Source organism: Gallus gallus, chromosome 2 (assembly GCF_016699485.2).
Source record: "Gallus gallus isolate bGalGal1 chromosome 2, bGalGal1.mat.broiler.GRCg7b, whole genome shotgun sequence".
Taxonomy (NCBI): Eukaryota; Metazoa; Chordata; class Aves; order Galliformes; family Phasianidae; genus Gallus; species Gallus gallus.
In genome coordinates, this window is record NC_052533.1 from 88966073 (window position 1) to 88981497 (window position 15425).

The 15425-nt window shown below is 41.2% G+C and overlaps 1 long non-coding RNA gene across 10 annotated transcripts in view; it reads left to right on the forward strand.

The window, feature by feature from the left end:
* The window catches only part of LOC112531945, a 47285-nt gene that overhangs the window by 8302 nt on the left and 23558 nt on the right, over positions 1 to 15425 (forward strand). For 7 of the 10 annotated variants that reach the window (XR_006936584.1, XR_006936585.1, XR_006936587.1 and 4 more), the window contains 2 exons: positions 238 to 333; positions 5338 to 5490. The exons of 2 other annotated variants lie outside the window; for them this stretch is intronic. This is a non-coding gene — a long non-coding RNA (uncharacterized LOC112531945). Of the gene's footprint in view, positions 1 to 237; positions 334 to 353; positions 577 to 5337; positions 5491 to 15425 lie in introns of those variants that run through there. One more of the 10 variants, XR_006936589.1, reaches the window with a different exon arrangement.

The window sequence follows — 15425 nt, forward strand, 5'->3', positions numbered from 1 at the left end:
AACAGCTCTTGCAAGTCTCAGGCCTCAAAAGAAACTGAGACAACATTTCTGTGGTTCTAAGTGCAAAGTCTGCTATCCAACTTTCTTAGACAAGTTTCTTAGATCTCTTAGGTATTCTTCAAAGTAGGAATTTTTAATGTAGCTGTTTTTCTTAGAGTTTTATTTTTAATTTTACTTCTTCATGACTGTACTTATTTCTGACTTGTCCAGTCTCTTGCTGTGTCTTCTCTTCAACAGCAATACTTGTCATCATTTTCCCAAGTGATACAGTGAAGTACTGGAGGAGAGGGGATCCAATACCTCAGGAGATCACCTTTCTCCATCTCTATTCCAGTATGTATGACTCATCCTCAAAGCTCTTTACCTTCTCCACTGTCCAAATGCCCTATGTCTGTGTTGCTCTCTGGCAGACCTAGAGGCCCTGTAACAGTGCTTAAAGCACTCATAGTAACATGTAGCAATGATATCAGTACTGTAAGGAGAGGAAGAGATGTTAAAGATGGACATTCACAGCCGCCAATAGCTGAAGCAAAGGACACTCAAATGATGCTGGTGACCACCGTGCCAGTGTTGTATGTAAGTCAGTAAAACTCCTCATTTGAAAATGCTGAGATATCATAGAATCATTAAGGTTGGAAGAGACCACTAAGATCATCTAATCCAACCATGCTGGTGTGTGTTGCATGAAATGCAGAAATGTGTTATACATATAAGGCTATTGTTCTGATGGAGCTTAATTCCAGTCAGTGCTATAGAGCTGTGCATGAATTGCAAGGGAGTGATGCTTTCTACTCCCTCTGTTTGCATTATCATTTCCAGGTGGGAGGTAATGTTCTAACTCTCTTCACAGTACTGCCCTAGACTTTCTGGACCCATTCAAGAAACATGCCTATCCACGATACCTTTGACTGTACTCTCAGCATCATGCCTGTTAACTCATCAGACTCTTTTTAGGAGATAAGACTGACAGTAAGTTCTGAAACTTGCTGTTTGGTCTATTTTTTCCTTCACAGATTGCAGTTATGAAGCAATCTTACTTTATCTACCCAGTTGCTCTTGAAGTAACTTGCAAAGAGCACATAGCTCTATGTGACAAAACTAGCAGCACTTCCCAAGAAGACTGTATGAAAACTAAAAATTTTAATGCAAAATGGTAGATTTTCCTTGGATACATGATTATATAAAATTATTTTTTAATTCTTTTATGGATTTGGAAGTTATAAAGAGACGTTGAAAGCAATAGCATGCCAAGCTACATTAAGCTGTATTTTTATCAATTTAGTGTTTAGTTTTTAAAGGCCAAAGGAGTGCAGCTGTTAGGTTTTAAAACAAATGATTTGTAATATGAATTTATCAGATAATATTCACATTTTATCAAAGTAAGTTATTGATTTCAGTGTCACCAGGATTCAACTTATATAAGATTAAAAAAATGTCATATTTCAGTGTTGATGTACTGAAAGTCAACCGAAATATCTTATCGTAGTTACAAGGCAGAGTTGTACTTCAAAGTTTAAATTCCTTATTTATTTATTTTTTTGCTATACATTGGAGATTAGTATTGTAGTTTTAGTAGTGTTTCTTCTCTAGAATGATGTCCAGTCTTACTTCAGCCTTTCGTTAGCAATTTTCTGCCAGAGCACAGTGTTATGTGTCACTAAGTACATGTGGATGTGAACTGAACCAGCAAATCAGAACTCTAAATCAGTAGAGAGAGAGAAAAAATAAAAAGAGGTGGTCATTCTGCAAGGCAGTTAAGACTGGGAATTTTACAGAATGAGGTAATGTTTATTCCTGGGAGGTGGGTTGGATGCACAAGCAGTTCGCTGAGACGTATTACAGGTAGTGCTGAATGAATGCATTTTAAAGATGTTGTAGCTTTTCACTGCCTGCATTTAGTGATTTTCATGGAATCATAGAATGGCTTAGGTTGGGGGGAACCTTAAGGATGATCTAGTCCAACCTCCCTGCCGTGGGCTGACCCCCAGCAGCTCGGGCTGCCCAGGGCCCCATCCAACATGGCCTTGAGTGCCTCTAGGAATGGGGCACCACAGCACCGCGCTCTGAGTGAAAAATTTCTTCCTAACATCTAACCTAAATTTCCCCCCTTGGAGTTTAAAACCATTACCCGTTGTCCTGTCACTATCAGACTGTAAAAAGTCAGTCCCCCTCCTGCCTGTAAGCTCCCTCCAAGTACTGGAAGGCTGCAATGAGGTCTCTCCAGAGCCTTCTCTTCTCCAAGCTAAACAAGCCCATTTTTAGTGAGGGAGAGCAGCAGTAAAAGCTCATTCAGCAAAAGTGATGTAAAAATGTGTGCATATGTGACACATATGGCAATTATGAATACACCAGAGGTTACCAACCATGTGCTTTTACACCTCTGTCTTATGAGAGAAAATGGAAGCAGTGTTTGAATAAAAAGAACACTGGGATTTAATCCATTTCCTTCCACTGCGCAAACATCTGTATTGTCCGTATTTAGCAAAATTACAATATGTTGTCCAAGATCCACGTTTAGCAGCAACAGCTGGGGAAGCCTGCAATAGTGTGCTGATTTATAGATATTATATTTTTTAAATTTAATTCTATTTTTTGACAAAGGCATCGTATCTGTGATCGGTGACCCAGCTGTATTATCTTAGAGACTGGACGATTTTGGAAACATTGACTGAAGGGTGGCTTGTGAGCAAGGAAGAAGGGGAATTTTTTATCACCTAATACTGAAATTGCCCTGACGTGCCTTGAATGGAGAATTTTTACCACAGGCTTCCGGGCTGCAAATGTAAATGGCACAGCCCAAACGTTTAGCTTAGAAGGGGAGTTTTAATGACTAATGGAGTGTGCAAGGCAGGGGAAAACTATAGAGCCCAAAAAGTCAGGCCGACCAAAGCAAGATGATAAGGCCAATCAAAGCAGCAAAGAAAAGAAGAAAAATGAAGCTAATTTCTCCTATGTTCCTAAGTTGTTCTGAAGGTAATACCTCCTATTTATTTCCATGCAAACTACCACAGATACACAGAGTACAATAACGCCATTTAATAGTGCAAATTCTCAGCTACAAAACGCTCTTTTTCTACAGTCACCACCATTAGCTATGCATTTTCACCTGTGATGAACAAGAGCCTGTATGCTGTGGTACTAAACATCTGGACCAACAGAGATGACCCACTGCTTCACTTTGTTTGACCACCCACTGCCTCACTGTGCTGACATCCACTGTTTGGTCTCCATAAATGTTCAGCAAGTGTCAATGAACCTCAATGGAGGAATTCAGTCCCACACTTTTGCTTCATCTGCACTTCCATGTCAGACACCATTGAGTCAGACTGCCCCTCTGCTGCCATCTGTCTCACAGCAGCAACATGTAACGGGATGTTGGTGGGAAGGTTCAACTTCTACTGCCGTACCACCAACATCTGCCTCTGATGTCATGGGCCCGTGTAAGAAGATAGGATGCGTTGTTTTCAGGCCAGCCTTCGTACAAGTTGGTGCCAGCAGGAAGAAGTATAATCCCCATCATCACCCTCCTGGGTACTGCACCCAGTGCATTTCTGGTGTCTGAACAATTGTTAAAAAGAAGTGCTCAGAAGGGAGAAGCCATATGAGGGCTGTGGTGGGCAGCTGTGCATGCTGCAAGGTGAGGGAAGGCCGGCTTCCAAAGTATGGCTGCCTCAGGGCTGGGCTGCCTGGAGGCCTGGTGCCAGGGTTCATGCTTCAGGCTTTACTTCAGTAGGAGATTTCTAATTTCCCCAGCTATTATGGGACATCAGTGAGATTTCCTTCCTTAAACCTCCGCTTTCCTGTCAGATTTGGTTGAAATCAGCCCATGGGTTCAAAAATGCTCAGTAGTGGACTGAGGGATAAAAACATAGCACAACACTGGAAGCTTTATTTGCTGAGAAAACTGGGCCAAAGGCAATATTAAATCGTAGAATCATAGAATGGCTTGTGTTGGAAGGGACCTCCAAGATCATCTAGTTCCAACTCCCAGTAATGCTATGGGGGCTCATGGCAATGGTGGCTCAAGTATAACATTTGAAGAGGAAATGGTGTTCTTTGGATTAAACAAGGCAAATTCCTGAGGTGAAGCAGCATGTATTCATATAATTAACAATGTATGATAATCCTACCACATAAAAGGGGAAAATAAGTTTCCTCAGGTGCGGAACATTCTTGGCTCTTTTATTTCCTAACTTCTAAAAGTGTGATTACAGGTAAATAACTTTTCTAACATTCTATATGTGTGTGTGTGAAATGCATGCAAGTACAGCAACTGCTGAAGTGTGAATTTATTTTTAAATAGAATTGACTCCTTGTATTAGTACAGGCACCTTGAGAGTAGAAGCATTTCTGTATTATCATCATCTATCTCTTGAGAAAGAGACAGATATTTTTACCTTGACAATTGTGGCAGCAAGGTGGAGGCAGTTCTACAATAACCTGAATATATTTCAGGTGTGCAGTTCATTTTTGTACCTAATGAATATCTGCATGCCCGAGTGGGTGGCTGGAAAATAAGAACCTCTCGGATTAGATGGAGAAGGTGAAACGTGCTACATTTCTGCACATAATGTATCTGCTAATATTCCAATACATATGATAAAGTCACAGTTAAATGCCATTTTCAATGCACGTGATGGCAATCTGTTTTCTTCGAACGCTGTTTCCAGGAAAAAAAAAAATCCCTACGTTTTAGAAACCAATACAACTGTTTCATTGAATTAAGCCAGAAATCAAATTATTTTCCAGTAACATTTCTCCTATGGTCCCTGTGGGTCTGTAGGCAGAGATGTTTAATCAGTTCGGGGTGAAACAGAAATTGGTGCAGGATGAAGGGACTCGCAATGCAGCCACTTACTGACAAGGGGACATAGGATTTCTTCTGCTCCAAGTGGCTTCTATCACCTTTGGTCTGCAGTTGCCCCACGCGGGCACTAAAGACAAGCTACCAAATACTTTGCTCACACGCAAAACTAGCAACAAATAATCAATAATAAAACATCAACCAGGAGCACTGAGGCAAATAAAGGAGCATGATACCGAGAGAGTGCAGTGAAAATGGCTTAGCAGCTGACAACAGAGCCTGGGACATGAGCCATAAGGAGTAACTTCAGTCTCTCATTCAGTGCAGAGAGATCTGCAGAGACTTCTTTCTTTAACCCTTTCTCCCTATGGACAAGAAAATTGAATCTTTTTTTTTGTAAGCAACATTTTGCATTGCTAAAAGTTGTGTAGGAGGAAAAAGAAACATCTCTTGGAAATCATGTGTACAATTCACAAATCTATTTGGCATTGACTTAGTTGTTTTATATTTCTCTCTCTTTTTTTTCCCCCTAGATAATTTTTATGTAAAATACAGAACAAGATACCTATAAATCACTTCTGAGGAGGACTGTGGTCCCAGAGCTCATAGCATTTCCTGGCTATGTACCATTTCAGAGCAATTTCATTCCATGTATGCCTACACTTCCACTGCATATCCCTCAAATGGTAAGATCATCTAATTCAGCAATAATTAATTGTTTCATATTAATTAAAAAAATAATAATAAATCCAGGGAATTGCAACATTCTTATCATTTGTACAAAAAGGCAACATTTTTAGTGAGGAAAAAGAGAGTATGACAATTAATTCAAGAAGCTGTTCATTTAAATAGCCTCTAAATGAAACATTTGAGTTGTGTGAATAAATCTACATTCTGACGTTTGATATCTGAAGCATATCTTGACACATCTTGGGCATGCTTGGGAGACAGATCCAGTTATAAGTTTAAATTTCTGCAGTGAGTGAATCCTGGGAAAGAGACAGAGCAGAGTGAAACCAGAGATAGTGTTCCTTGGCTTTCAGGTCCCATGTGAAAAATAATGACAGAGTAGCCTTAATAAATAATGCTGGTATTAGTGTGTGGTCCCTCTTACCAAGATAAACTTTCTCCAAAATAAATAAACATATACTTCTGAAATCTGAATAAGTTTAAACGTACTGCAATATGAATCTTAAATGTGTTTCTGTAGGATGGTAGAACACAGGGTGAGGGAAAGGGGAGAGAAGAATTACAATATAAAGCAAGGTTAGTGCCTGGGAAAAATGTGTATGACAGAGCCCGACAGCCCTACTGAAGGCCTTCATGTTTTCATGTTGGCTTAAAGCATGCTCTCTCTTATGTCATAGTTGCCTTGGTCACTGCAGAAATGTGCAAAATAGCTAAATTCTAATCCCAGGGGAGAATGGTGATTTTTAAGCAGAGCTAGATTTAACATTTTCAAGACTACATCTCATTCTTTTATCTCAGACATAGCCATGATCATACCATTGTGCAGGAAGTGTTACCTAAGAGAGGGACTGGTAAACCGATATTTGTAGATGAATCCGATTTATCTTGAATTTTTAGAGATGTGTGTGGGAAGGAGAAGGAAGATCTCTACATCATCCTTGCTTCCTATGATTGATACCCAGCTGCTACCATCTTTAAATCCCGATTTATGTTTTCAAGGTTGCCCATGAAAAAAAAAAAGAGACAGAAACTCGATTTTAAAATGACATGCCTGTCACCGTGAGGTTGCACTTGAAATAAACTGCAAGTTCAGTGTATATTAGCATAAACCTCAGTATTTTCCCAGACATGCTGGAAAGGCAGGAACAAGAAATGGGTGCCTGGGGCCCGGCTTAGGCATCTGTTTGCCATATGTTTTTATTAAGAAAATGAAATAAAATGTTGGAAAATCTGCAAAAGGTGGCACCAAACTAAAAATAGCATTGCTTACATGGAGACTGGGCAGCTGGGGCTTCCTGGGCTCACAATGGAGGTATAACTAATGCAGCTTTTACTAAGTGCCTCTGAGGCAGTGGTACTGTCCTCACAAAAGCCATATCTGATCCATGGATCTCTACTAATACAAGAATATGGAGGAAGACTACAGGCAGGCACAGGATGAAACAGAGACATCAACAGGTTAATAGTTATAGATGTATGAGTGGAAGGTATGAGGCAGGAAGAGAAACAGATGCTGAATGACGCTTGGTGCAGAGTAGCTTGAGGGACCCCTAGGAAACAAAAATGTCAGTGCTGACTTATACAGACACTGCCAGTGAGATAAAGATAAAATCTGCATGCTCATCTGGTTGGGGAACCACCATGTGAAAGAGCACAAGGAAAAAGTGAGAGGCCTCTGTGGAAATAAAATATAGACCAACAGACAGGAAACACTGCAGGAATTAGAATGTAAATGTATGCATATCTGCATATAAAACCTATACACCAAGCCTACTAAACCTATTAAAAGCTAATAGACATGTGTCCTTCAGAACACTAACGATCCTTAGTAATATTACTGTGGCTAGTGACATTTTTGTTCAGCTCTTCCTTCTGAGCTGCTAAAGCTGGAGTAACTCTGTCAAAGCTAATGAAGACAACAGTTGACATCAGACAGAAGATCAGATCTTTCCTGTTTGCACACAACCTTTATCAAGATAGTGCATAAAACCATAGCCGTTGGTGCATGAAAGTACAGTAACTAATTGGGGCTATGATGCAATATCAGAATGTGTGTTACATAAAGCATAAGATAATTTTAGCTTTTTCTTTGTTTGTTTGCTTGTTCACATCATTCAATAGCTGGTCTTGATTTCTCATGATAGAATGGTTTTCAGAGTCCTCACCTGAAGATTGGAAGGAACACGATACCTATGCTTATGAGTTGTTTGACTGCTTGCTGTTTGTGATGTATGATTGATCACTTCAGTTTTTCTGCTCCACAGCTTTTTATTGGAGTTCGGATACAGAATTAGAACATTATTATTAATGATTAACGAACAGAACATACTCTCAATTATGCGTCAATAGACATGTTTGTATCTGAGAACTCAGATGCAAACAGGCATTCTCAACACATTTATGCCAATAAAAATCAGAGATTTTTAAATGAGACAGAGTTAGGGCTCTTCAGCCTGGAGAAGAGAAGACTCTGAGGTGACCTGATAATGGCCTTTCAGTATCTAAAGGGGAGCTACAGGAAAGAAGGGGGCAAACTCTTTAGGAGGGTCTGTGGTGCTGGAACAAGGGGAAATGGTCTCAAGCTCAAAAAGAGTAGATTTAGGTTAGATATAAGGAAAAAGTATTTTACAGTGAGGGTGGAGAGACACTGGAATAGGTTGCCCAGTGGTGTGGTTGATGCCCCATCCCTGGAGACTTTCGAGACGAGGCTGGATAAGGCCCCGGGCAACCTGATGTAGCTGTACACGTCCCTGTTCATTGCAGGAGGAGCTGGTCTAGATGACCTTCAGAGGTCCCTTCCAACTCTAAGGATTCTGTGATTCTGTCATTCTACAAAAATGGCAATTCTCAACATGTGTAGAGAATTTGAATGCAATTTCATAAACTTGTTTTTGTATTTTGTGTCATGTTCTGAATTTTGGCTTGTAGCTGTCGAATTTAGAAACTCAGAAGTGTCCTTCCCATATCTGGCTTATACTTGCAGGTTGATCTAGAAATCTTTAGGAAAATACAGTTCTCTCTCATTCAGAGTCAGAAAAGAAAAATTCTCAGGCATCCTAGGCTGATCTTGTGTATAAAGATCATGAAAACTCATCCCTAAGCTAAGCCCCACAACTTCAGACTCACTGGAGCTGGCCTGGAGTCCTCCTGTGCCAGGACCAGATTAGGTTCTTCTATCCCACCACGGTTTGCATCCCCTGCAGTGGCTGGGACAAAATTGGCTACAGTAGAATTTGTGATGATCTACTGAGTTCTTGCTCCGAAGGCAGTTTTTAGTACTGTAGGACAGATGTGAACAAAAGGAAAAGAAGAAGATAAAAAAAGGTTTTATTTTCAAAACGCATGCTTCCTGAAATTTTACTGATTATTATTAATTGCATCTGAAGCATACAATTCTATGCTCATTGCCTCCTAAATGAAAATTCTCATTATGTGTCCAGATTCAGCATGTAACTAAGCAGTGTATATTTTCCAGGATCATCTTTTTATTCTTTCTTAATACTTGGAGTAAGTTGGCAATTCAAAGGTCCTTTCCATGATGCTTGTTTCCCACTAGGCTGCTTGATTTGTAAATGTGTAATTGCGACTGACTCTTCATCACACTCTTTATTCTTGATGCCAGGCTTTCTGTTCCATCTACAACATTTTGTTGGGCAAGCTTATCCTCCTGCTTCATTCTGAAATCAGAAGAGAAGCAGTGATGAACCCATCTGTCTTTTCTGAGCCTTTGTTCAAAACTGTGATGATACCTGTTTGTAGTAATGGAGATACTTGGCATAGAATTATTTTTACTGTAATTTGTTTCTCGCTCCTTCTAACTGTAATGCCCACTGAGCTTCTCATATTGCTGTGTTCAGCAAAGTGTTTTTTATGTGTGCAGTTTATTGCCATTATCCTTTTTTGCATTCTTTGTATTTTGATTGATGGCGTTTGACTAACATTTCTGCATCTTCTATGTTTCACACGTTCTTTCTTCCCCAGCATGAATTCTTTCCTACTTGTAGATTTGTGGCACTTTTTTTTTTTCTTATATATACCCAGTAGAATGTTCTTGAACAATTTCCAGTTCCTATTAATATTTCCCACATTAAATTGATGTTCCTGGCTTGTTACGGCAACGGGGTTTTTTTATGCTTGGACAAATTGTCCCTTTCTGTTTCTCACTGGTATCACAGTCAGTGTGCATGAGGTAAATGCAAGTGTGTCGTGATTGCTGGTAGCCAAATAAGGCAGGTCTGCACTGCTTGAGTGAGGTCCGATGACTAACACGTCTGCAATAAGTATTATTTATTGTTTCTAGAAGTACTATAAAAATGGGGTGACATCCTCTCTAGCAGTGGTCTCCAAAGCAGGGTGTGCTCACCCCAGGGAAAGCACAAGATGATCCATGGGGGTGCAGGAAGAAAATGTCAGAACTTCAGTAGTGCATGGGTATGGTTTATAAATAAGTGAAAACGCGTATACTGGGGGTGCGTGTTCAAAGGTTTTTTAGTGATGTGTTGCACGATCCAAAAGGTTTGGAGATGCCTGGTAAGTGTATTTTTAGGCTCTACACGCTTCATTCCCAGCTTCTCTTGGCCACTGGCAGGCAGGACACTGGGGCAGATTGACCCTCACAAGGAACTAGCACTCCTCACATGGTTGTGGTGCACAAAATTTAACCCACTTCATTGACTGAGAACTGTCTGCAGCTTTCTAACCATGCATTGACGTTGATTAAAGAATGTGTTCCTCCTCCCCATTCTCTCCTTATGGCATTGCAGTCTTCTAAATGCTCGGGTCATATGAATCATTCCTCAAATAGTAAGTATAGAAGTATAGATAACAAAACTCTTCTATGATCTATTTTTTTTAACCACCTGTACAGACTGCTAACACAATAGAGTTACTGTAGCATCCTTTGCTTTATATATTATGCCATACTGGACAGAAAACCACAGACTTGGATAGGTTGGATTGACAGCTCTTCACAGCAGATGGGGCTGCAATCTGAGATCCGAAGCAGTAGCCCATCTCCCAAAGAGTTCTTATGGTTTAGACGTTTCTAAGTCTAAAAACATTGCCTAGATTAATGTAATACTAATTTCCAGGCTAGAAATGCTGCCATTGCAGCCTCATGTGTCTGTCTTCAAGCACAGAATGGGCAGTAGCTTTTGGAAGAATTACTTTTTAGACCGTCTTAGATCTACAAACGTGATGGGTTTTGCAGCCCTGGTTGAGTCTGATCAGAGCTGACATCCCTGTGCTTCTGTGAGAGCTGTGGGAAGGATGTGCTAAATATGTCAGGTTAGAGTCTCTCCAAGCAATTTGACAACAGTTTGGCTGAGTGCACCATTTTGGAAAAGTGTGCTGACTCATGACATAAGAGAGGAAGGATATTTATTTTTAAGGAGTAGGCCACTATGGTGGGATCCAGACTCACTTCTCAACCTCTTCCAAAGTTCCCATGTGACAGAAAATCACTGAATACCTCTGTGCATAGACATTCTCTTCATACAGCAATTATAACACTGTTTTCCTTTGTGCTGCTTCATCAATTTTAAATGCCTTTGGAACAGGGAGTGTCTCTAATTCTGTGTGTAAAGAGGACTTCTGTGTGTAAACAGGCCCCTTATTTCCACAGGGAAATCTTCAGGCTTCTCCCATGCATATGTCGCATGGCAGTAATGGTCATAGGGATACCTCCTGATCTTTTCCTCCCATTTGACATTTTGGGTACATAGCAGTTCTAAAAACTATCCTGACAGCAAATGGGAAAATTAGTGTGCATGAAAAGCGCTATTGACCAGTAAAGAGAGGGTTAGTTTTAAAGCAACCATGTTCTTGCTTTGTTTCACCTCCTATCCCTGAAGTCACTATTGCTGGCCTGAGGCATGAACACCCTGCAGTGGGAAGCAGCAGATACCCAGGGTGACTCCTGGCAGAGGATTTGCCCTACACTAGCTAGGAATGCTTGTGAAGCTGCAGTCTGAATGGCATGGGATCACAGAATCACAGAATCAAGCCATGGAGTCATAGAATCACAGAATGGCTTGGGTTGGAAGGGCCCTCAAAGCACATGCAGCCCCACCCCATGCCATGGGCAGGGCTGCCCCCCACCAGCTCAGCTGCCCACAGCCCCATCCAACCTGGCCTTGAGCGCCTCCAGGGATGGGGCACCACAGCTTCTCTGGGCAGCCTGTGTGAAGGCCTCACTGCCCCCTGAGTAATTAATTTTTCCTGACATCTAACCTTAATTTCCGCTATTTTAGTTTAAAGCAATCCCCCCTTGTCCTATCACTATATGTCCATGTAAAAAGTCAGTCTCCTCCTTGTTTATAATTCCCTTCAAGTACTGGAAGGCTGTTATCGGGTCTCTCTGGAGCCTTCTCTTCTCCAGGCTGAACAAGCCCAACTCCCTCAGCCTTTCTTCATAGGAAGAGCATACACTGCAGGCATCATGCTGTGCTTGAGCTGCAGTCGTGCACTACAGAAAACTGGACAATGTTTACACCGAATAGCATTTTCCACTATTTTTATTGGATTTCCACAATTGTTTTTGTCCATAAGATGCCAGCAGTGTGATTCTTGTTGTGTTACGTTCTCATGGGAATAAATGCTGCTTTGGAGACATGGAGTAGAAGGAGCTTTCTTTTCAAAATCTCATGTTTTGCAAGAATTTTAAGGTTTTGTCTAGGTTCTTGACACCTGCTTTTTTAATATCCCAGTCTCAGCCATTCTCAATAACTTCCTTTAAGAAGTCTTTCACTTCAACCTGTCTGGGAAGCTTTCACTCCTATCTACAGGGGATGTGATTCTGTGTGCAGTAGATTCTGGCTCTCTTTCCAAAAGGCTATGCTGCGTCAGCTTGCCTTGCTGCTGGAAATGCTTTCGCTTGTGCTTCTCTCAACAGATCAGTTTAAAACACAGCATCCATAGCTCTAAAAAATTTGAACCCTGATTTGTTCCCCAGCTCCTTAATTTCAAAGGGACAGCTATCCACAGGACTTTCCTTTAGAAATGAGTTGAAAAGCAGATGTATGTGTTGAGCATTCAGAGCCTTGTATGACAGAAGGGAAGCTTCATGCAATAAAATTACTCAGGGTGGAAATTCTTGACTGTGGCCCAGTTCACAAAAGTTATGAAAAACCCTGTTATGAGCATGATGATGCTTTTTGAAATTAAAGGGGATAGGGAACAAAATGAAGCCATGAAAACAATTGCAAAAATGAAGCCATGAAAACAATCGCAAAAGCTGGAGGGCTCTGGGTTCAAATTTCTCCCAAGTGTGTGTTTATGTTTTTAAAACAGAGCCTTTCAGTCAATGGCAGCAACGTGTGTTTTCAAAAATGGTGCGAGCTGGCACAGTTCGGTCTTTCCTCAAAAAGAAAGAGGCAAAATGTAGTCCTGAGAGTCAAAAGCTTTGTTCAGTAAAGGCCTTCTTTATGTGTTCTTGTAAGCTCATCCTGCCATTTGTTGGAATATGAGATTTCTTGCAGCTGTTTCCTTTTTACTTGAATGTAAAATACCCCCCCCCCCCCTTTTTTTTACCTTTTTAAACAAATTATACTCTTTATTGCAATAAGTTATCCTTATCAAATGCATTAATTTTGCCCTGCTTTCAATTAAAGTCTCCTAAAAACATTTATCAATTTACTGCCAAGACAGATTTTTGGTAGTTAAGAAGGTTTTTACTTCGCATCATATAGGGTAAGAAGGTGGTGGTCACACTGAGAATTTAGTATTTTAATACTAGTTTTCTACCAATAAGATATTAAATTATTTCTCAGTAAGAAACAAATATGACTTCACCTGTAACCTAATGACAAGGCTCCAGGTGGTTCCATCATTTTAGTCCTTGTTTCTAGTCATTTACAGTAGCTTGGAGTGTAAATGTACTCTAACTGGTCTTATTTATTGTCTTCCTTTCCGAAATAGGGCAATAGTGACATACTTTCTCTACTTGGTTTTATTTTGATTTTTTTATTTTTTTTTTGCTGAGAGAGTGGTTTGAAAACTGTCTGAGACTTATTCTCAAGTTGGCCTCAGAATGGGAATCTTGAGTTTGCTCAGTGATGTTCCATTGACTGAGCAGCTGTATAGGTTACCCAGAAAGCCTGTGGACCATCTGTTGGACGGTCACTGTCACAAGTTAGCAACACAACACAGGGTTCTCTTGCCAGGAAGATTTCTTTATTGCTGTGATGATCATGATCATGTTGTGTGTCTCTCTATCTGTCTACTTTCTAAAGCAAGCCTTTTATATTCTAACACACATATTCAGTACATTTCCACTAACAATCCATTGGCTAGAAAGCAAGCAAATTCCATAACAAGTCTTCATAATCAGCAGAGAGTTTATCTTATGCCTAGGTACAAAACACCCCTGTTTATTCAGACCTTCTGTCTCCTTTCCAGAGCCTCATTATCAGCGAGTTGACATTCGACAAGGCCAAGCTGACCTCTCCATCTCCCACAGTCACAGCCAGAGAGTTGTTGTTAGTGTCTATGTAGAAGAGGAAACTGATGATAAGTGGTGTCCCCTGGGGGTTAGTCTCGGGACTGGTGCTCCTCAACATCTTTATCAATAACATAGTGGGACTGAGTGTACCTTCAGAAGCTTTGCAGGTGGCACCAAGCTGAGTGGTATAGTTGACACAGTAAAAGGAAGGGATGCCATCCAGAGGGACCTGGACAGGTTTGAAAAGTGGGCCCACATGAACCAAATGAGGTTCATCAAGGCCAAGTGCAAGGTGTTGCACTTGGGTCAAGACAATCCCAGATATGTGTACGGACTGGGAGAAGAACTCATTGAGAGCAGCCCTGTGGAGAAGGACTTGGGATTCCTGGTAGACAAAAAGCTGGACATGATGCAGCTGTGCGCTCTTGCAGCCCAGAAAGCCAAATGTATCCTGGGCTGCATATAAAAAAAAAGGGAGGCCAGCTTGGTGAGGGAGGTGATATCTCCCTCAACTCTGTATGTAGTACAGTATTCTTGTAAGTCCCCACCTGGAGTACTGCATCCAGGCCTGGAGCCCTCAGCGCAGGAAGGATAAGGAGATATTGGAGCAAGTCCAGAGGAGGGCCTTTAAGATGACGAAAGGGCTGGAGCAGCTCTCGTATGAAGAAAGGCTTAGGGAGCTGGGACTGTTAGGCTTGGGGAAGGCTCCAGGAAGCCCCTCACTGTAGCCTTCCAGAACTTGAAAGGAGCTTATTAGCAGGAGAGGGACTGGACAGATAGTGATAGGACAAGGTGAAATGGTTTTAAGCTAAAACAGGGGAAATTAAGGTTAGATGTCAGGAAGAAATTAATTACTCAGGGGGCAGTGAGGCCTTGGCACAGGCTGCCCAGAGAAGCTGTGGTGCCTTATCCCTGAAGTCGCTCAAGGCCAGGTTGGATGGGGCCGTGGGCAGCTGAGCTGGTGGGGGGCAGCCCTGCCATGGCACGGGGTGGGGCCGGGTGGGCTTTGGGGTCTCTTTCAACCCTAGCTGTTCTGTGATTCTAAGATTCGTTGCTAACACAAGGTTTGTTCTAGGCTTGTGAGTAAGTCAAGGCCTTAACTCAAGTGGATGACCACGGTATACAACTAGTATTCTCCACATAGTAAACTGAATGTCTGTGAATGATCACGATCTACTTGAATTAAAATGAATGATCTTGAATGATCACAGAACTTAAGTGTAGGTGGACAGAAGGCTTGTTCTCCACTTGAAGCAAGGTTTGGCATCTACCTTTAGAAGTATCTGACATATCTGACAGCATGCTTATGTGTGAATGTGCAGCTGTGCATTGGTACCTCTATTTGCTGCTTTTGCACACATGGGTACAGAAACCAACTGGTTGTACTGAAACCAGGATTCATTTGAAGTACAAGAGCTGGAGCTTAGCACAAATGCACTGCAGTTGTTTCTTATCTGGATAGGTGCAAATGAGATGTAGAGACTGGTAAAT